Below are 23,845 nucleotides of genomic sequence, written 5' to 3'. Positions count from 1 at the left end.
TGAAGGATCTTTGAGGTTTGAAGCGTGCAATTTTAGTCAAAAAATAGATTAAACAACTTAATAATTGCATTGCAATAAATTAAGGGATTCTATACACTTAGAAAGTCGAAAAAGGCGATTTTTAATAGACTTTTTTATTGATTAATATAAAAATTGATAGACATATATTAATAACTTGGAACTTTAACAATAACTTTTGTTTTTTTTACAAATTCTTATTTTTCTAGCTCCTGCACAGAAAGAAAAATTTCTTGACTGCAGAACAAAATTCTTGGCTCAAGAAAATTTTAGGGTGCCTGAAAAAAGACCAAAGTTGTGTTGGCTGAAGTAAAAATTTTTCTTCAAATTCTATTCTTGGTAGAAGTAATTTTTTCTTAATTCAAATTATCATAAATACTTGATACAATAAATTTTTCTATTTGATCAACATTTTTAGATACTTTAGGGAAGCAGCGCCACCTACGTCAGCTAAAAAAATTTTCTCAAGGTGAGAAAATTTTTCTCTTGAATATTTGATACCCATTTTATATTATTTTAGCGTGAAATTATACATATTGAATGAGAAAAAATGATGAAATATTATTTGATTTTCCCATTTGATATGTTAATCAATAAAAATATTAATGAAAATTTACTTCTATCTTTATATTTAATTTTTTGGAGCAAGAGAGAAATTTTCTCAAGACAAGAAAATTAACTTCTATCAAGAACTAAATTTTTTGGAGCAAGAGGCTGAATTTTCTTAAAACAACACGATTTTTTTTACTTAAAAATTTTTTTTCGCTCAAGAAAATAATTAGGAAAAATATTTTCTTGGCTTAAGTGAACCTTTTTTTCTGTGTAGACATTTATTAATATCTTTGAACTTTGATAATAAGTCTTTTTTTTTTACAAATTATTATTTTTTTAGCTCCTGTAGAAGATCTAGAGAAGTTTTTTTAAAAAAAGTTATTTGCGGTGAGCACGATATCTTCAATTTAAATCATCGAAATTCAAGAATCAAAAAATTTTTGTTAATTTAAGATATTATTTACAATTAGTAAATAATATCTTAAATTAACAAAAAATTTTTGATTCTTGAATTTCGATGATTAATCGGATTAATTATGAAAGTATCCATTTTTAAAAAAATTACAGTTTCATAAAAAATTATCAATTTTTGCTAAAAATTTTAGCGTTAATTATTTATAAAAATAGAAAATATTCATCGAAATTATTAATCCTTGGATCAATAACTGAAAAATATAGTAGAAAATAGTGTAAAAATTAGCCTGATTTTATCAGCCATTTTCGATAAATCATATTCACCGTCTTTGAAAATTTTCTATATATTTAAATAAATGTACAAAAACAAAGTAAAAATGTAGATTTTTAAAAGGGTTGGCAATAGCCTAGTCGGCTCGGTGCCCGCTTTTCGAAAGAGTGGGACCCGGGTTCGATCCCGGTACGCACCAATATTTTTCAGTGATTATAGATAAAAATATGTGCGTTACGTTGCCAGCCTCTGAACGTGGCAGAGATAGCCGGGCGGCACACGTCTGACTTGAGCGATCACCCATTTTAAGCAACAACTTGAATGAGTGACCGCTCTAGTCAGCGTTGGCTAGCGCGAGGGATCTCTGTACACTAGGAGAAGGGCCTAATGCTTCAGTGGTCGATAAAGAAGAGTTTCTTATCAATCACTGTAGACTTAGCCCAGCTCCAACTGTACTATCATGGGTTTTCTCTGTGGTTTCCCCATGATTCTGTTCCAACAGCCTGAGAGGCAAGGTGCAGGGTAAATACGGTACAGAAAGCACAAGTCGGACCACAGCCGCAAAAATAAAAGCAGGAAATACAGGTTGAGGATATAAACAATTGTAAAATGTAACAGAGTTACTAAAATAACTGTACATCTGGAAACAATAAAAAAAAAGAAAAAAAAAAAATGTAGATTTTTAAAAAATTCCAAGCATATATTTATAGCCCCTTAAAAAATCAAAATTCAAAACGTATGTTAGATTAACATTTAAATAATAAATTTGCCGCGTTTGGCGCTGGCTATTTCAAATGGGCCAATAGAATTTCTCGAGCCCACCATTTTAGTTTCTCTCGCCATCTTGACGTTCTTGAGTGCTAAAACGAATTTTCTTCATAAATCCCTCAAATTTAACGATAATAAAAAAAAATTATTTTACCTGGAATAAAGAAAACAAGAATAATTACAATTTAAAATGTAAAATCGGTCCCATCATAATCAAAACTAGAAAAATTACAGTTCGCAATAACATTTTTCTAATTTCAAACTTTAAATGTTAATTTTCAAAGCTTTCAATGTAAATATTATATTCTACAATGTAATTTTTATAGAATCTGTAATAATTACAATTTGAAACTATAATTTTTCCAGTTTTCATCACAAAGCGCCACGTTGCATTATATACTGTAATTTTTCGAGTTTTCTTTTTTCCGTGTATAATTACTAACATTATAACTCCCCATTTATAATCACCAATCTTAATGAAACATTTAAAAAAAAATAAACTATCCATTTTCCGGTGAACCAAAAGGTTAAAAATATTCTCTAAGCTTCTCTGAACATAAAATTCCATTGATCGGTTGAATTAACCCAAAGAGAAAATTTATTCTAAACTACTAAAACTTTAGATCCACCACTAATATGAATCCATTTTCCAGGTCCATCTTCCAGGAGTGAATTCCCATTACAGTTATCATTATACACAATATATATGGTAATCCCTATCCGAGGATTTCTCTTCCCACTACCCAGCTGAAAATTAAAAAGCAGCGACCGAGAAAGCAGATGTCAGCCAGGAAAACACACCACCTTGATCTTCTGCTAATTTTAAAGTATTGACTCTGTGGAGCATCTCTACCTATATTTCCACCGAGCACTTAGAAATGTCAGGGGATTCGAGTCAATTGATTACGTCTGATACGACACGTGGTTCCAAAAGTGGCAAAGCTCTAGGATACCTGCACAGGATACCCACTACATCCTGATCGCGTAGTATACGAGCAATGTAGTAGTACTACTACTACCTACTACCTACTACCTACTACCTACTCCACCTTGTTCCACCAACCAACCAACCAACCACCCACTCGACCCCCTCACAATACAGGTAAATACGAGGGAGCTGACTATTTACCAGTGAACATATAGTTATAAGACATGATAACAACGCGGCTGCGCGTTTTTATCCGGTGATGTGCATTGTGAGTCAAGGTCTCACCCCCAGTACCCAGTAGCCGCGATCGACCTGACCTCGCACCTTTTCGCCCACCAATGGTCTATAGTTCGCCTTACACTCTATAGTCTATTCTACACTCCATAATATCATTTGATTATGCATGTATAGTACGACATATCCACACATCCACGTATCCACAATAATTTACCAGTCCATAAGTTGAGTCTACATTAGATTCCGGGATCCTAATCCAACAACCAGCAACTTACAACCTACACACACGACACAGACATCGTTAAATAATTTTTACCTCTATTTTTTCCGACCTTTTCATTCCTATATCCACGTACGAATTGCTAGCTACCTACTACCTCATAGATTCTCTACCACCTATCTAGATTCTAGATCCGCTGTAGACTCTATACGTATGACCTACGACCTGGCAAGTTTAAGTCTCGCTCGGCAAAGTGAGTCTTTGATGTTTCAACGAGGGAGCTATACCCACCCAACTTTTATGGAATCGCTTAGACTTTAGTTTAAAGCTTATCTGACTTTCTGCTCTTGAGCAAGATCAAACTTTTCAGGATTAATTGCTCTTCTGAGTTTCAGGGATTATTTATTCACCGAAGATCAATTTTGGTTTCAATTATTTCATTAGTGAGACCGAGGTATTTTTGGAATTAAAGCGTGTGTCAATGTGGATATTTTAGGGAGGTTTATTTGGAGTTGAAGCTTCTGAGTTTGGAGATGTTGGAGATGGGTGAGAATAGTTTGATGGTTAGCTTTTTTAGGGTTGTAAATTGAAATTTTAATGGAAAGTTCATTGTTATTGGGTTGGAGAATTTGTAAGATTGAAATTTTTTGGAAAATAGGACATTAGAAGAAAATATTGTTAGGAAAAAATATGAGGAATTTTTTGGAAGAATTTTAATTTTGAAGATAATGTTAATTGGACTGAAAAATTGATAGTTGAGAAAAAATTTTTAGGATTTAAGGAATTGGATATGATGAATAAATAACCTTACATTTGAATCTATTACAATAAGCGTCTACGCGCTTCCATACATTGTTACAGACTGAAAATATTAAACATACACGGAAAAAGAAAACTCGAAAAATTACATTATAAATAGTAATAAGTGTCCCGTTGTATTCAAAACTAGAAAAATAACATTTTTCTAAATTCAAATTTTGAATGTTAATTTTCAGAGCTTTCAATGTAAATTTTACATTACACAATGTAATTCCTATAAAATCTTTAATAATTACAATTTGAAACTGTAATTTTTCCAGTTTTCATTACGGAGCACTACTTTACATTATATAATGTAATTTTTCTATTTTTCTTTTTTCTGTGTATGTAAGTAATAAGTAATGACTAATATTACCGAGTATACATAGTGTGCGCACGCATGCAATTGACTCCAACAAAAATTTGGATATTTTTTCAAGATAATTAGTAACTAGAAAAAACAAAATTTATTTGATTTATAAAAATGGATGAACCCGAGTCGAAAAAATGAACTTACATGAGCTTAAATCAATTGTTTTAGTATAGCAGCTAAGTTCATTTAAGTTAATTTTTTCAACTAGGGAATTTTTAAGAAATTTGTAAAATTTATAATTATTAATTATTAAAGTTTTTTCAATTTTTTTTTTTTTGATTGATGTTATTTTTTTTATCAATAATCTTGTTAAATTGACAATTAAAGTTATAGAGTAAATTCTCTAAAAAGTATAAGAACAATTTTGAGAAAATCTTCGGATTTCTTCAACCAAGAATATCAACACTCTTAAGTTAAATATATTTTTCTTAAACTATCAATATTATTTCTTAATTTAAGAAAACCTTGTACTTTTGAACGATTAAATTTTTATAAAGTTTTTACAACAATTTTTAACAAAGTACTCTGAAAGAAAAAATTTATTTTGAACAATAAATGAACCATGATGTAATAATAAATTTATTTGTTTAAAATTTTAAACAATTTTATTTCTTAGCTGAAGCTGTTAGCTCGCAGTAACTTTTTTGTTGAAAAAAAAAGTGTTCTAGATTTGGGAAAAAAACAATTTTGGATAAAAATTCGCAAGTTGTTTATCTAAAAATTTTTATTTCTTCAGCTAAGAAATAAAATTTTTAACAAATTAATTTTTTATCACAACAATGCACATTTTTTTCAATATAAATTTTTTCTCTCAGTGTATTACTAAAAATACTATGCCCAAAACTGGTTAAAAAATAATTCACTACAGCATTTAGGAAGAAAGTGAAGAAAAAACAACAATATATCACGAAAAAGTTTGATCGAGCCAACATTTAATTCAACTTTGCCTGAACTCTTTTTTTAATTCTATTTCTCGACTCCCGATAGCAAATATATAGAAAACAACCACAGTTGTTGTTCCAGAACAATTCTGGTATATTGTATCGACAAAACGCGGGTAATAATTTATTATCCAATAAAAATTTATTATCGGTTAATAATTTGGTTATGCGGTTTTTATTCCGATAATTTTATTTATATACTTTCGTTCTATTCTGTTCCTTCGATTTTCCGGTTGAAGATAAATAAAATGAACGGTGTTCCTCAGCGATAGTCCGGCAATTTGTACAGCGCAAAGTAAAATATTCCCGCGAGATCTTTTTGCTTTTTTACCCCGACACTTTCTTGTAAAACTTTTCTTTCATTTTTTCCTCGTTCTTTTTCCTTAACTCGACTCGACATTTTGTTACGCTGGATAGATATAGATGTAATGCTATGTAAAAAGCTGAACTTAAACCTAGAGACAAAATCGCACAAAGTCTTGTTTCTATGCTCTATACTCTGGTTATAGTGTAAAGCGTTGAAGCGTTAAAAACCAAAACTTTTATATTTGCGCTCTATGTAAATTTATTTTTCATGCTGCAATGCTTCACACTCGTTATACAGCATTTATTAAGTCATTATTGTATGCACATTTTTTCCTTTCTTAAGGGGTTATACGCAGTTGCAAAGCTAAAAAAACAACATTTTTTTATGAATTTTTTCTAGACACAGTTTTTAATTATCAATTACAAGTGATGGTTATTTAAATAGAGCCTACTTTCAAGAATACAATAGTGCGTCAATCATGTAAAAATATAAATGTGCACCGCTCCTGTAGAAGATGTTCTGAACGACCTCTAAAAAAAAGGCGCTTGGCGGTGATCTCCATTTCGGTGGTTTAGATTATCTGAAATCAAAAAAAATGGTGAATTCTTTTACAGGATAGATTAATGCAGGTGTTGGACGAAGGAATAAGATTCAAAAAAATTATTACTATTTTTTTTTTTAACAATTTGGAAAATTGTTTTTCAACAAAAACGAAAAATTTTTTACAAATAGACGCCATTTTGTCAAAAATCAAAATTTTTCTTATTCCTTCCCCTTATCCTGTAAAAGAATTCACCATATTTTTTGATTTCAGATAATCCAAACCACCGAAATGGAGATCACCGCCAAACGCCTTTTTTTTAGAGGTCGTTCAGAACATCTTCTACAGGAGCGGTGCACATTTATATTTTTACATTATTGACGCGCTATTGTATTCTTGAAAGTAGGCTCTATTTAAATAACCATCACTTGTAATTGATAATTAAAAACTGTGTCTAGAAAAAATTCATAAAAAAATGTTGTTTTTTTAGCTTTGCAACTGCGTATAACCCCTTAAGAAATTTAAGTACAAAGGTTACAACTCTAACCAAGAGAAGATATGAGTTTGAGGTTATGGCGCACTCAAACAAGCCGCAGTAACTTTTAAAATTTTTATAAAACTTTGTGTAATTATATTGATTAAAAAAGAAAATTGCACGCCTCATAAGCAAAGCCTTCACTGATAGAAGGATTTGTTCATATTTAATAAGCTTTATTACCTGTTAATAAATGATTTTTTAACATCATAGGATTTAATGAATATTTATTAACAGTTAATAAATTATTTATTAAATACGATTTATTAAATATTAATAAATATTTTCTAACAGTTAACAAAAATTTATTAACAGTTCATAAGTAATTTATTAAATACAATTTATTAATTATTAATAAATATTTATTAATGGTTAATGAATATTTGTTAACTGTTAACAAATATTTATTTAAAATAAAAAGCAAAAGTAGTAATTTTCTTTTGACACTTTTTATAACCCTATAGCTGGAATACATGATAATAATTCAACTCACTAAATAAATTAACGTTTTTAATATTTAAAAATATAAAAGATAATTATGAGCTGTGATAGAATTTGGTATTTTAGAATCTGAACAAAAACAGTTTCACTGTAAAAAAATCGCGCCAAGTCCACGTTCATACGACTTATAGAAAAAAAAATTTGTTTTTTTCTTTACAAAAAGATATAAAATAAAAAAATTAAAAAATCCAAGTAACCGATATAATTGTTTATGATTTTCGGAAATTAAAAAAAATTTTGTTGTAAATTTAAAAATTAAAAAAAAATTTTGTAACGTATTTAGTGTGCGCGGTTGCAAAATATTTTACTTTTAATGAAATTCGTAAAGTTTATTTACTAGACTTTAAAAAAATTGAAATCCACAATGGCGCACACCAGAGATTCATTCTATAAATAATTTCTTTTCTTTTTAATAAATTAAAAAGTCAAGTCAATTTTTTGATTTGTAAAAATATGATTTTTCCACAGTTATCATATTAGTAAAATTTTATACAATTCATTCCGTAAAAACATATTTCTTCATCAAAGAATAAGAAAAAACTGATAATTCGTTCAAATCAATGTTAATTTTTTGAAGTTGTCGATCATTTTAAACCAATATTCAAACCATTATCTAAATCCTTTGTTATTCATTTAAAATCATCTGAAGTTTGTAAACATATCATTAATAATAAACGTCGTTCACCGAAATTGCTTGTCAAAAATATTTTTGATTCAGGTACTCAAACTGATCAAGATCGACAAGTATTTATCAACGAATTTCTACACACGCATGTTTATAAATTGCTGAAACTCACTAAAATTAAAGCAAAACAACGAAATTTCAAATATGTCTGGTCCTCTGAAGGCAAAGTCTATGCTAAAAAAGATGATGATTCGTTGAAGCTCTTGATAAGCTCTGAAGCTGATTTAGCTAAATTGGATTAGCAATTACCGTATAAAACTACTAACATCTTGTCATCTATCAATATTCTGAGCCTAAATATAAATAGTCTCTCTGCTCATTCACCGAAATTCGAAGCCTTAGTAAATGAGTTAAAGCCTCATATTATCACTATTGTTGAAACATGGCTCACACCAAATAACCATGTCACTTTCAAGGATTATGTTATCCACCGTCGAGATCGAGGTCTTATTAATTCAAATGGACAGTATATTAGAGGTGGAGGTATTGCTTGCCTTATACACAACTCTTTACAATCCAAGTTACTTTTCTCATCTGAGGCACAGGATATCAACTATACTGACAGAAGATCTAAAACATTATCATCATCTTATTAGAAGAAGATCTGACAGAATTGCAGCAAAATTTAATAACATTCTTTTCAAAATGCCAAATTTCTCGACTACAATCTACAAGCATTCACTTGTAATCTCTGCAATTCGAATCTGGAAAGGGCTACCCACTGAAGTCATAGAATCACTCAGCCTAGACTCCTTCAAAAATAAAGCTTTTGAATTTTTTATGAAACTAGAACGAGAAAATGTACTATAAATGTCAAACAGGCCATTTAAAAATTTAAAATCAAAAATTTACATTCTAAATTACTAAAGCATCTAATATGTTACCATTGAAAAAATTAGCTTTCAAATATTGCTCATTGATTCTATTGTTGTTCTCATTCTTATAAATAGTACAGTACTATTAAATTTTGCAACTATGTTATTAAATCATTCAAAATTATTAACTTCCTTAAAATATGATGATGTTAGTCTTATATATTTAATATTGTTATACGTGTACTTTATTATAAAAATTATGTGTATTATTGTCATTCGGCTAGTTTGCCTTGACATAAAAATTGAATTAATAAAAATAAAAAAAAAAAAAAATGTTCGACTTCTTCCGTAGTCTCTAAAAAAATTAGCATTTAATTTTTTTTAATTTCAAACAATTTTAAATCTAAATAATTATATTCTGGTTAACTTTAAGGTTAACATGTTGAGAATATCTCATAAATGTTATTTATGCTATGAAAATGGTACTAAACCTTAAAACTAGCAACCAATAAAAAAAAAAGGTGCGCAATCATTTTGAATAAAAAATATCGTTCCAATAACTAAAATAATCTCTTTAAAACATTCCATATACTTTTCATGGCTGAAAAATATGATTTTTGTATTGAATTTTATTGTCTAACTACACTGTAAAAATTTCCCATTAAATTTTAAAATGTTCCATAGTAAACGTATGCGCATTAGTCATAAAGTAAGCTAACGCGAATACGTTTACTATGGAACATTTTAAAATTTAATAATTACAACTGATAAAATTTTGTATCAATCTCATTATAGCCCACGAATGCAATGCATTATAGTAAAATTTAATAGAAAATTTTCACAATTTTCAAAGTTGTACTCAAAACTTGAACAAGCTTACGTCGCATATTCAATTTTTGGTCCTTATATTTTCTAATTACAGCAGTATAGTAGTTGACCAGTCTATAGAGTAATGGTACAACAGTAAACAATGTGGTTTAATTACTTTTCATAGATATAAGCGATGTAAATACAATAGTGTCATTTAGTAAGTAATTAGTGCAACAATTACAAATAATTTTAAGTGAAAAGTGATTTCGTACAAATAAAATTTTGACCTTAAATTAATAACACTAGTAATCAGCATTGTGATCAGAATCACTTAATGCAAGTTGAACAAATATTATATAAAAAAATTAACGTAATTAAAAATAATCAAAGGTTAATTTAAATAGATTAATTTCAAATTTCTAAAGAATTAATTAAAGCAAAAAATAATTCAAGAGAATAATTTCTCTTTAGATTAATTATCTTGTATCAAGATTTCTTCATAACTGCACAGTAAAAAATTTTTCGTAAAATTTAACACAAAAATTAGTGTTGATGACTTTTTTTACACAATTTGTGTTGAATCAACATACTAAAATGTTAAATTCTACACACTAAAATGTTAAATTCTACACAAACATTTTTACACTTTACACAATGACGAAAAATTTTTTACTGTGTGTCTAAATTCACACTGACAGAAGGATTTGTTTATATTTAATAAGCTTTGTTAACTGCTAATAAATTATTTAATAAATACAATTTATTAAATGTTAATAAATATTTGTTAAAAGTTAATAAATATTTATTAATGGTTAATGAATATTTGTTAACTGTTAACAAATATTTATTTATAATAAATATAAAAAATAACAATTTTCTCTTGACACTTTTTATAACCCTATAGCTGGAATATATGATAATAATTCAATTCACTAAATAAATTAACGTGTTAATATTTAAAATTAGAAAAGATAATTATGAGCTGTGATAGAATTTGGTATTTTACAACAAACGTTATTATAATGTAATATAATTAATGCAAATAATTTATAAAAATGATTTTTGTTTATAAGCAATCTTCATATTATATGACATTGCAAGCGAAACAAATTCACTCAATAAAATATTTATTAACTGTTAATAAATATTTATTAACTATTAATAAATACTTATTAATAAATGTACTTTCCTCCCAAATAAATATTTATTGAATGTTGAAAAATATTTATTAAAATTTAATAAATTAAATAATTGTCTTCAAATAAATTAAATTATTAATTGTTAATAAATCCTCCTATCAGTGTAAAAATAAAATTTTGACCTTAAATTAATGGCACTAGTAATAAGCATTGTGATTAGAATCACTTAATGCAAATTGAATAAATTTTATCTCAAAAGATTAGCGTAATTAAAAATAACTGAAGGTTAATTAAAATAAATAGATTAATTTCAAATTTTCAAAGAATTAATTTAAGCAAAAAAATAATTTCTCTTTAGATTAATTATCTTGTATCAAGATTTCTTCATAGCTGTCTAAATCCACGAATTTATCTGAAAATTTTTCTCATTTCCCAAAAAAAGCTTACAAATGATACTTATTTTGATTAAAGAATTATCTAAATAGAGTTGATCAATAATCTAAATAGTCTGAAAGCGAAAAAGGTGAGTTTTATCAGAGGGTTCTTAGGATTTTGTGGATAAAATATGACACATTATCTCAAGTAGGCGGAAAAGCCGCCTTGGGCGACCGTTGTGAGCCTCTTATCATGAGAGGGGAAACTTCCTCTTATTCTTCATGCCTGTATTGCCCAATACCACCCACAGAGTATCTTCCGGTGAATAATTTATGAAATAACTCATAATGTATAACATAACATTGAGCTCGAGAAGAAAGGAAGAGAAGAAATAGCAAGATATCTTAATTAACAAAACGAATTAATAAATAAAAGAAAGATAGACAAAAGTGAAGAAGAAATAAGAAGAATAGTCAATAGTAGAACAAAAAGGTGAATTATTCATAAAATAAAGTTATTCAATTAAGAAAAAAGTTTAGTTGGCAGACAGGCAGCACATTGCGAATTCGTTAAATTGAATAAGTGTTTTGGGGTACACAGGAGGACAGCCTTTGGGAGGGACGTAGGCCTTTCAGCAGCTTCAACGAATCCAATTGACCTGCCTGCCACCGTTGTCTGGTGGTATTCCCTCGAGGGTGCTCTCTTAATCACCCTTGACCCGGTTCCCGTGAAATTGTGCATCCTCTTTCGGCTTCGTGGCTCCCAATCTTTCGCATCTGCATCATCCACAATGACTCCTTAAAGGTCCTTCGCTTTATACTTGATTCGTCGAGAGCCAAGTACCCTCGCTCCTTTTGTCTCTTGTTCTAGACAAGACTTTGTTCCGCTAGATAGACACAAGGCACACTCCTGTTCTCACAAGTCTATGATGAGTTTTAGGAACCAACATCAAGGCTATTTCGAGATTTATAATTGTCCAAATCTTTCTTTTGACAGAAGAATCCACACTTGGGGATGATTCAGGCCACGGGATTTATTTTTATAGAAGTTACGGTTTCAAATGATCGATAAATTCAAAAAAAAAATTTGGAAAATCCAAAAGTGCACGACTCATAATGCTCATTTAATTATAAAATAAAAAAAAAAAAAAAACATAAGTCGTTCAAAATTAGTTGCCGAAAAAACAGCTGTACTAGGAAGATAAAGTCCATAATTTATAGCTAAATTTGTCGTTAAAGACAAATTTGGTAACTGGGGAAATAAAGGATAAAGGGGGGAGGAGGGACCTTACTCAGTAGGAATTTTTCGGTAACCGAAAAAATAATTCAGACAGCCCAGACCGGGACTCGAACCCGGATCATTTGGTTACGCGCCAAAGGCTCTACCAGTTAAGCTATCCGAGACATTGTCCGTAACTACCATTCCGTCACCTAATAAGACCTACCGAGTAATAAACACCACCGTCCATCTTACGGTAAAGAGCCATAATTTATAGCTAAATTTGTCATTAAAGACAAATTTGGGAACTGGGGAAATAAAGGATAAAGGGGGGAGGAGGGACCTTACTCAGTAGGGACTTTATCCTCTCGGGGAAGAGGGACCTTACTGCACAAGCGCCTCTGGTGGAATAAATGTACATAATATCTATAGATATGTCACCATCCATGTTAATTTTACATGGATATATATAGATATACAGTCTTGTAGTTTTCGTTTTTTATTAATTGCAATTAAACGACACTGAATTAATTAATCATTCGCATTCAGTGACCTACAATCGTCGATTAGAATTTTTTAAAAAAAAATTTAACTCAAATAATGGATTTTTTCACAAGTTACAGTGTTTCCGGGTTTCACACATGACGGACAGGAAAATTTTTTGACCTATTTTGGTGTTTTTTTCCAATTCTATTGCAGTAAATCAATTTTTAAAAAGTATGAAAATAATCTCCATTAAATTATCTCGACAATAGTATGCAAAATATCTTGATTCCGTGAACTAACAAGGCTATAATAATAAAAATAGCCGCCAAAATGAGGCGAAAAAAATTTTTCGATCGTAAAGCACTCTCTGATGCTTCGCATCATGAGTCGTGCAATTGATAATGATTTAGATAAAATATCAGTTTTTTATAATCCTTGGGTGAAAAAATCATAATTTTTACGATTGTTTGTGAAATGAAGAAAATTTTGAGATAAATTTGTGGATTTTGATAACTACGAAGAAATCTTAATACAATATACACTCAGATAACAGTTAATTTGAATCAAATCAGACTCGTTTATTATAAAGAGATTTCTTATTTAAATATCACCAACTAATCTATTAGCTGCGAGAAAACATACCTTCTTTAAGCCACCCCTTTTTACTACGAGCTATTTGGAAAAACCTTTTTTGGTGATTATACACGGTAAAAAGTAAACTGTAATATTCACTCGGATTCCGGTTAATTTTTATAGTTTCAAACAGTAAAGCGGACATCGGGGTGGCAAAAATATAAATATTACAGAACTTAATGTAGAAAGTATAAAAGCCACAATTTATAATTTAATATCCAAAATAAGTGATTCTTTTATGTAAAGAGTAAATTATAACGTTTAAATGGTAAATATTATGAAGTGAATAGTAAAATCACAATTTTACTGTTTCAAATGGTAATTTTTAGCAGTTGATCATTACTTATTATAAATCGACTGTTATTTATTACAGTTTACTTTTTTCCGTGTAATAAGACTTTGGGAAGAACTTTCACGTGAAATTGTAAATCCGAGCAGCTTGCAGGTCTTCAAAAAAATAAGCCTTCAATTATTTATTAAATCTGGACAAATAGAATAACGTCTAATGAAGAGTAAATATATGATAAAATCTCAAATATACTAAGTCAAAAATTAATTCTTTAGTGACTGTGATAAGGATAAACTCAGTGCAATACGTAAAATTACTTAGTTGAACTAAGTAAAAGTGAAATTAAGAATTTTTACCTTAAATTATCGTTTTTGAATAGTTATTTACCGAGTGAATATCGATGTAGTTGTAAACCAAATTTATCTAAAATATTCTTATTTTATATAGTTGTACTATGTACTCACAACTATATGTTTCTTTATGTAATAAATGTACTTACTATGTAATGAAATTTGCCATTTGGCCTGGGCCTTGGCATTAATAAACGAAATTCTAAATTCTAATACTTATTTGACACAATTAAATTAATTTATTTGAGACAAAAATATTGTTTATTTATTGTATTGATTTGAATGAAATAGTTATTTGCTTATAGCTAACAAATATTGCTTTAATCCTTTAAAATCATTTATTTCAGTCAAATCAGATTTGTTAACTATAAATAAATGTGATATTTGAATGTCGATAAAGAAATCATACTCTGTAATATAGTAAACAATATCTAACATATTTTTAGAGTTATGAAAGCAATGAAGATGAGTTTATTTATATAATTTATATTGGGGTATTTTCTAATAAACTAAAATCAGAGATCTGAAGTGGATTTTGATAGTTTTTTTTTCCATTATTAAATTCATCAAAAATTTATGTGTTTATACAAACTAACTAAATTACAATAGGCAACGATAAAGGTATTAAAAATACGATAACTGAAATAGCAACAGTAGCGACACAAACGTCGTGATTTATTTCAAACGAGATTTGTTAACTATTAACAAATCTTATTTGAATGAAATAAATGGGTGAATTCAATCGAATAAACCAAAACAAAATAGGATTTGGTTCAAAGTAATCTAAATTTAAATCAAACAAATTTGTTCATATTTAATATGTATTTTGAAGTTATTTTAAACAACTCTACAAATTTAAATCATGCAAACTGCTCTGATTAAAAATACTGATTGAAAAGAATTGAGAAGCGGTCACTCTACACTGAGAAAAAAAAAGTACTACTCTTGAGAAAATTTTCTCGTCACAAGAATTTATATTCTTGATCATTTTCAAGAATATATTTTTTTGTCTCAAGAATTGAATTATTTTTTGTTTAATTCAAGTGAACTTATTCGTTTGTTAATCTATCAAAATTAATGCCAATATTTTATTATCATGATAGATATTGTTATTCTTTTGTCAAAAAACCAAAATTTATTTTAAACGATTCTTAAGCCAAGAAATGTTTTTCTGGATAAAATTTTTTTTTCTCAGTGCATGCAAACTGTATTTCTATATAAACAAATAAAAGAATTGAAATTATCGAAAAGAATTTAAATTTCATATTTTTTTATGATTTTCAATTACTATTTTTAAACAAACTGTTTTCTCAGTGTATCATTGAATAAATATTAAAAGTATTGTTATTAGATAAAGTACTAAGAAACGTTATTTAACGGTAATTTTTAAAGAAAATTTCAATACAAGTTTCATATTTCACAAAGTTTTCCGAATGTATCTACAAATTCCCTGGGGGTGTGTTAAATGTTTTCGGCAAAGGCTCGCAGATTAAATATAAGTAAAATTTTTTATAATTTATAATTTAAAGAAACTTAAAACGCGTTTTTCTTAAAACTTTTTTTTCACGGAAAAAAAATTTTTTTTTTCGGTTTTTGTTACTTGAAATTAACAATAATTAATCAAAATTAATATCAATAGTCTTTTTTATAGCCCTTGTCATATTGAATATAAAAGACTTGAGTTTTTTTGTTAAGTTATTATCACAAAAAATTTTTTACTGTTCAATTTACCTCGTTAGATTAAAAAATTATCAAAATCGGTTGACTTATTCCAAATTTTTGGATATTTAACCTTCCAAAATAACAAAAATCATTACCTGGGACTCTATTTTTATAAAAAAAACTTCAACAGTGAGTTGCATAATCTCAAGAGAACTATTATTGACCTTGGTGTTATACCGAAGTCACACCCTCGATATTAAATAGTTTTTCATCACTATTAACCGTCGGGCTTAGTGTAAATTAAAGTAGTGCACGAATAGGAAGGCAAAGTCGGGGTGAAATAAAAAAAAATAGATATAGCAATAATAAAATAAAAAGTAAAGAGGAAGGAAATAAAAGGGATGATGATAAAAAAGGGTAATCAGAAAATAAAAAGGTGAATCTCGTTATACTAGTCTCTTTAACTCCCTCTACTCTTTGAGTCATTGCACTGGTTTAGCGATCACGAGACGTAGATTCGGCTCTGTAACCAATTACCAGAGCTTCAATCAAGGTGTAATCAGCGGAGCGAACAACGTGGTCCGGATGGAAAATTAATTGTCCTACTCAAACTATTTTCCTATAATTAATTGCGACATGTCTGATGCATTATTTATCAGATATTGGATATTGGGAATTACATATCATTAGACAGAAGTAACAAGTCCCTAAAATTTAGTAAGAATTACAAAATATTATAGCAAAATTTACTAACAGAAATGAATTGATACATTACTTATTGTATTTTTAAATAAAATTTACTGTTTTGCAGTTAGTACTATACGCATATTTTCAATCCTCTTATAAGTAATACATATTTCATTAACTGAATCATAAATTTATCTTAAATAATATTAAATAAATACAATTTTATGAAAAGTATACTTTACAATGTTATTTTTATAAATTGTTGAATATAAACCTAGCTACTTACGAGAACTATTTATTGAAGATATTGATACTAGACATTCTATAAGACTTGCAGCAAAAAAGAATTATGTAAATTTCAAGTTACCTAAATTTACGACAGCTATTTATGAGTTATCATTTGTAGTTACTTGCATTCGTCTTTGGGAAGATTTGCCAATCGATATGATAAATGCTCCCAGTATAGAAATTTTTAAAAATAAGCTTTATGATTACCTTTTTAATCTAGACATCTAAATCCAAACTAAATTTTCAGTTAAATCTCTAAAATTATTAAAATCAGTAAAAGTTATTAAATCACTAAAATTATTAAAATTAAAATCTTTAAAATCATAATCATAAATATTGTAATCTATTAGTTCTAATTCTCACTTAAACAGTTTCTTCAAAATTAGCATATAAGCAATATTACCTTTACTAATATTTTATTATGTATACACGGTGAGAAATTTCCATTATTTTTTATTCTGCATGGATTTTAGATATTACAATGGTGCATATTACTAGTGAACCTTATTGACTCAGAATAAAATTTTACAATGGCCCATAGTAATTTCCGAAACAAATGAAATCAGACATAGTAAATGGTAGAAATTGAAATGTACCATAGTAAAATGAAATATGCAATAATTTAAATTTCCGAATGTACTATAGCAAAAAAAATAAGAAAACGTTTGTAAAAAGTAAAAAATTTTAGAGTAAAAATGTTTTTAGCAATCAAAAAATATCAAACCAAACAAGATTTTTTGTTTGCAATAATTTTTAAAAATATTTTTTAAAATATAGTTTTTTTTATTTTTTTTCATTTTTAACAATGAACGTAGGATTTATTTTGGCAGTTAATTTTATTATGAATAATTATAAACACAATATATAACTTTTAAATTATTTTTATTATTATTAGAAGTGTCGGTTGCAGGTTAACCATCAAATGTTTGTTTTCATTTTAATTTTTCACGGTAAATTATTAAATATTTTATTATTTATGAATCTTACAAATTTTCATTAACTATTCATGTGTTGATGGATTTATAAACTAATATTTATTTAAAACTTAATGTTTATTGCAATTTTCATAACACCGTTAACCACTACTGATAGCGTCTGTACACTTATGTTGACAAAACAAAGCAGCACGAAAAAATGAAAGAGCCCGCATAGCGACTGACGCGCATACGTTTACTATGGGACATTTGAAAATTTCATAGTCACAATTTTAAATTTAAACCGAGTACACGTGACTAAATGTGAAACTTTTTTATAAATTTTTATTGTCGACTGAGCAACAGAAATTTTACTATGGAACTATAATGAAAAGTTTTAAGCACACTAACAGTTTTTGTTCTGTCAGTTTACGAAAATTTTTTATATATGTTTATGTAACAGTTGCATGGTCAAATTTACTATGGTCCCTAGTAAATATTGATTGGTACAATATGATATTCTTAAATTTTTATGGTAATATTTTGAATTGATTCATTAAGGTTCAGTCTTATTATGTATGCATAGTAAATTTCTACAGAAATTTCTCACCGTGTAATTATATATAAGTTCTAATTATTATGTTTAAATTAAAAATTTAAAATGTATTGTATTCACAAAATGTATATTTTTCTTTTGCCATCTGGCCAGTGAAGGCTTTCGCATAAATCAATAAATTCAATTCAATTCAATTCAATGCTATATAGTCATTTTTATGTTATTGAGATTGAATAATTTATGAAATACAATATAAATTTTACGATTCATGAAATAAAATTCACTCTACGAATAGCAATTGTTACAGTAAATTTGTAAAATTTATTAAACGGATACCAATTATTCGACTTAGCTGTTTAATACTTATGCTTATAAGTTTACTCACTGATAAAAAAAATAACTTGATTCAAAAGAAAAAATCTTGACCCAAGAATACCATTTCGAAGAAAAGAAGTTTCTTGCATGAAGAAGAAAAATTCTCGTGTCAAGAAATTATTTTTGATTCAGATAAATTTTTCTGGTATGATAAATTAATTAAAATCTTGCTTCATTCTTCTCTTATATTAGTTCTTCAAAAATTATAAGCGACAATAACTCCATGCAAAAAATAATTATAGAATTAAAACCATGATAGATAACTACTTAGAATTTGATAATCTTTTATTTTTCGAATTAAAAATGAAACTTATCACATATAGAATCATATAAATTAATTAAAATCAACAATATTTACTGATTAAACTTTTATTATTACGTATGGGGTTTATTTTAGAAAGGATAAAGTAGCGATTCTAATATTAAAGATGAAAAACTATTGAATCCATTGTAAAATATACTTAACTACATCACGAAAAAAAGTAAACTGTAATAAATAATAGTTAATTTATAATTAGTAATGATTAACTGCTAAAAATTACCATTTCAAACAGCAAAATCGTGATTTTACTATTCAATTTATAATATTTATTATTTAAACGCTACAATTTATTCTTTAAATGGAAAAAATACTATTTCAAACAATAATATTTGCTATAAAAATGTCAAAATGTCAACGTATTTAGTGTGCGTGGTTACAAAATATTTCACTTTTTATGAAATTCCTAAAATCTATCTACTAGGACTTTTAAAAAAAATTAAAGTCCACAATCATGCACACCAAGTACGTTCCAAAATTGCTCCTTTTAATTTTTAAATTTACAAAAAAATTTTTTTAATTTCCGAAAATCATATACAACCATATCGGTTACTTGGATTTTTTAATTTTTTATTTTATATCTTTTTGTAAAGAAATAAAATTTTTTTTTCTTAATAGTCTTATGAACGTGGATTTGACGCGATTTTTTTTACAGTGAAACTGTTTTTGCTCGGATTTCAGTATTTTTTGTAATCCCATAATAAAATTGAGATGAAATGTATGTGAAACCAATCTATTCGTGATGTGATTGGTTGAAAATATTTATTCTCATTCTGATTGGTTGAAAGTGAATATAATATACATAAACGACACATAAATATATCATGACAATAAATATGAGGCGCGCGCTTGCGCGCGCAAATTCAATTCTAGTTATAATAAAAATTGACAATTTTAATTTAATACATTTCCGGTGGCAAACTATCCTCTTTAAGCTATAGTTCATGTAAAAGTTATTCTTGCGCTGCCTGGCGTATGTAATTGTAAACTGTTAAATGTCTTTTTTCACTGTAGTTTTCCATCTATTATAGGATTAGCATGCATTCTTATATTATTTAGTCTCTGGCCGTCCGCTTTTTACATAAAAAAAAAAGTTAAAATCTAAAAATCTGGGTCGCTATAGTTTGTGCTAATTATTTTTAATAATTTTAAATAGAAATTATAAAGATAATTGATAATAATCAAGTAATACGTGTAATAAAAAGCATGAACTACTATTATAAAATATCATATAAAAAAAAAATCAAAATAAATTTGAAAAATAATTTGCAACCTCAAAAAACCGTTCTGCTTACGGTATATACACACTCGGTAGTCTGGCTTGAGAACGGAACTTGGTGCCAGACTCTATCGAGTCTGTTGATTGAAAAATTACTGAACGCATTGTAAAATGTATTTATGTCAATATGAATTTCTCAAATATTTCAATAGCGTTTCAACATTAAAATCTAGAGTTAGTAATTTTTACCCATATTTTCTAGTAAAACTTGCTATATTTTTTCTCCCTGTATCCAATCGTCCAGGAGATCTCGGCAAAAAGAAACTTTTCACCGTCTGAAAAAATGTAATTTTAACGAGCACTCTGGTCTACATACAACCAAAAATTACACTTTGTTACGACCTATTTTAATTTTTCTTTGGTGTAATAAAATACCCTAGAGTATATTCTCGCTTAGAATTTTTCTTTGGTCTCATGAAACGTACTGAAGTATTAAGTTCTTTTTAAAAAGTTCACTGACTTCTAGTGTAATTAATAATTACGTGTTTGATAATTTAATTATTCACGGGTTGGGCTACCTTATGTTGGGTTACGTTACCGAAAAAATATTCAACTATGTTGAAAGGCGTCATTCGAAGATATGTCGAGGGTTGTAAGATCATTTTTTATTTATACTCCGATTCCGATTAATCTATACGGTTACACTTAACTATTTATGTTAAGACAAATTTAACTAACGGATGATTGCATGCCCCAGAAACCAAGTTATTGGGAAGGAAAAGAAATTATTTATTATTTAGACTTGCTATTCGCAGAAAGTGCCAAGGTTGCTTTTAATATTACTTATCTTCTGAGAATTAGGTGAAGTTTAAATAGGATTTATAAATTTAATACTTTTAAAATAATAATAGTAAAATATTATTACTAAAATTGTTGAGGTATGGTTTTTTTATTAACTAGAGTATTTTCTTGAGAAGTAAGTGTAATGATACTTAAAGAAAAAAGAGAAGATATCAAAAATATCTATAACAGTTCAAAAGCTCTAGTTTTTGTTAAATTAAATTTCCTTAGTCATTTCCTTAATCCAACAAATGTCTATTTTGAGGAATTAAAGCTTTTATTGGAATTAAATAGACAAGAGTAATTAACTCATTGCACTTCCGTCAAGTATTAAAAAATAACTCCGATGAAATATACATGAATAAAGACAGCTTATTTTTAAATCCATTCAATTATTTATAAATTTATCACGAAAACTTCCGTTATTTTTAATATTATTATTTTATTAAAAAATTTATTATTCTAATTATTTTATAAATAAAATAAATGAATGGAAAAAGCTCTCAATTAAAATTCAAAAATAAATATTTGTATATTTCGTTAAATAATTGAAACTGGGATAATACATTACTATTAATTAAAAACCAAAAACTTCTCTGATTTCTGTTGTTTTTAATATCATTAATTCATATATAATAACAAAAATTAAATTATTGTTACTAATGTTATTTATTTACGTCTGATTTTATGAAGAAATTTTTTAAACTTCTGAAACAATCTAATTTTATTAAATGATTTTGTATTGTTAATTTTTAATTTCGGTTCATTTCTTCTTTCATAGTAAGTTTCACCAAATTAACAATAATAATAAAGTTGATATAATTTTAGTTTAAAGTTCAGTAGAATCAGTTTAAAAAATAATCTTCATAAGATCAGACACTAATGACATCAACAATAACTTAAATTTGTAAATAAATTTTTTTTTCTGGAATAAAAATTATTCATACAAAAATAATAATGCTTTTGAATAATTAAAAAAAATCAGTACATATATTTAGTTAAATAATTGAGACTGAGATAATACATTAATATTAATTAAAAACCAAAAGCTTTTCTGATTTCTGCTGTTTTTAATTTAGTCAATCAATTAGTTGCTTAAATTAACTTATATAATAACAAACATTTAATAATTATTATCAATGTTTTTTAATTACGTCTGATTTTATGAAGAAATTTTTTAAACTTTCAAAACAATCTAACGTTATTAAATGATTTTGTATTGTTAATTTTTAGTTTCGCTTCATTTCTTCTTTCATAGTAAGCTTCACCAAATTGAAAATAATAATAATAAAGTTAATATTATTTTAGTATCAAAATTTAGTAGAATAAGTTTAAAAAATAATCTTCTTAAGATCAGACACTAATGACATCAACAATAACTTAATTTTGTTTTTATATAAAGTTATTAATCATATCACAAACTTGAGAGAGCATTAAATTTCTAATTATTTAATTTAATTCCTAATTTTATATTATTTCAGTCAAAATTATTTGAAGAAATTTATGTACTTATTTCCATCATTTTAATGTGTTCTTCTTTATTGTTCTAAAAAATCTTTTTTTCTGAAATGATAAAAATTATTCATATAAAAATAATAATACTTTTGAATGATTAAAAAAAATCACTGGGAAAAGCTCTTAATTAAAATACAAAAATAAATCTGTACATTTGGTTTCATAATTGAGACTGAGATCATACATTATTATTAATTTAAAACATAAACCTTTTCTGATTTCTGTTGCTTTTAATATTATTAATTAATAAGTTGCTTAAATTAGTTCATATAATAACAAACATTTAATTATTATTACCAAAGATTTTCAATTTACGTCTGATTTTATGAAAAAATTTTTTAATTTTCTAAAACAATCTAACTTTATTAAATAATTTTGTATTGTTAATTTTTAGTTTCGCTTCATTTCTTTTTTCATGGTAAGTTTTATCAAATTAGAAATAATAATAAAGTTAATATTATTTTAGTATAAAAATTCAATAGAATAAGTTTAAAAAATAATCTTTAAACAATAACTTAATTTTGTTTATTATATTAAGTTATTAATTTTATCAAAAACTTAAAAGAGCAGTCAATTTTTAAGTATTTAATTTAATAACTAATTTTTATATTATTTCACTCAAAATTGTTTAAAGAAATTTTAATACTTTGTGGCATCATTTGGATGCTTCCTTCATTATTGTACTAATAAATCTTGACTCTTCTTCTGGAATAGTAAAAATTATAAATAATAATAATAATCATAATGATATGCATATAAACCCATCGTAACTTCTGAATTTTTAACACGAAAAACGTGACCGTACTACAGACGATTTGATATTAAAAATTAAACCAAACGTTCATGTGCTGACGCAGTGACTCAAGAGTATCATAAATAAAGTTGAAGAATAAAAATAAATATAAAAATTACTTTATTTTCATTTTTTCACAATTGTAATCCCGCAATTTAATGCACGACAGAGTTTTGAAATAAATAACAATGTCCAGAGCATTTCTTCTTTTTTTCATTTCTTCTCTTCATCTCATTCTACTCTACTAAAATAAAAAAAAAATAACAAACTAAGCCCATCGAAAAATATTTACAGTGTAATTTTAATTTAAAATCTATAATTTTAAAATTCAAATTTATGTAAATTGAATATGGAAAATAAGGAAATGTAAATAAGGTTTTAAATGTCTTGATACGCGAGTTAATGTTTTTTACCTTACTTTTTTTTTCATAAATAAAATTACATTTTATCATTAGATTAAATTAAACATTTTT

General features: G+C 26.9%; 1 protein-coding gene across 1 annotated transcript in view; it reads right to left on the bottom strand.

Moving 5' to 3' along the window:
• Positions 1–23,845, bottom strand: part of LOC123265256 (heparan sulfate glucosamine 3-O-sulfotransferase 5) — a 58,275-nt gene that overhangs the window by 22,157 nt on the left and 12,273 nt on the right. The window lies entirely within an intron of this gene.

The sequence above is a fragment of the Cotesia glomerata genome, linkage group LG5 (assembly GCF_020080835.1).
Source record: "Cotesia glomerata isolate CgM1 linkage group LG5, MPM_Cglom_v2.3, whole genome shotgun sequence".
In the NCBI taxonomy this organism is placed as follows: Eukaryota; Metazoa; Arthropoda; class Insecta; order Hymenoptera; family Braconidae; genus Cotesia; species Cotesia glomerata.
The sequence above is the reverse complement of the archived record's forward strand: the minus strand, read 5'-3'. Positions and strand labels throughout refer to the sequence as shown.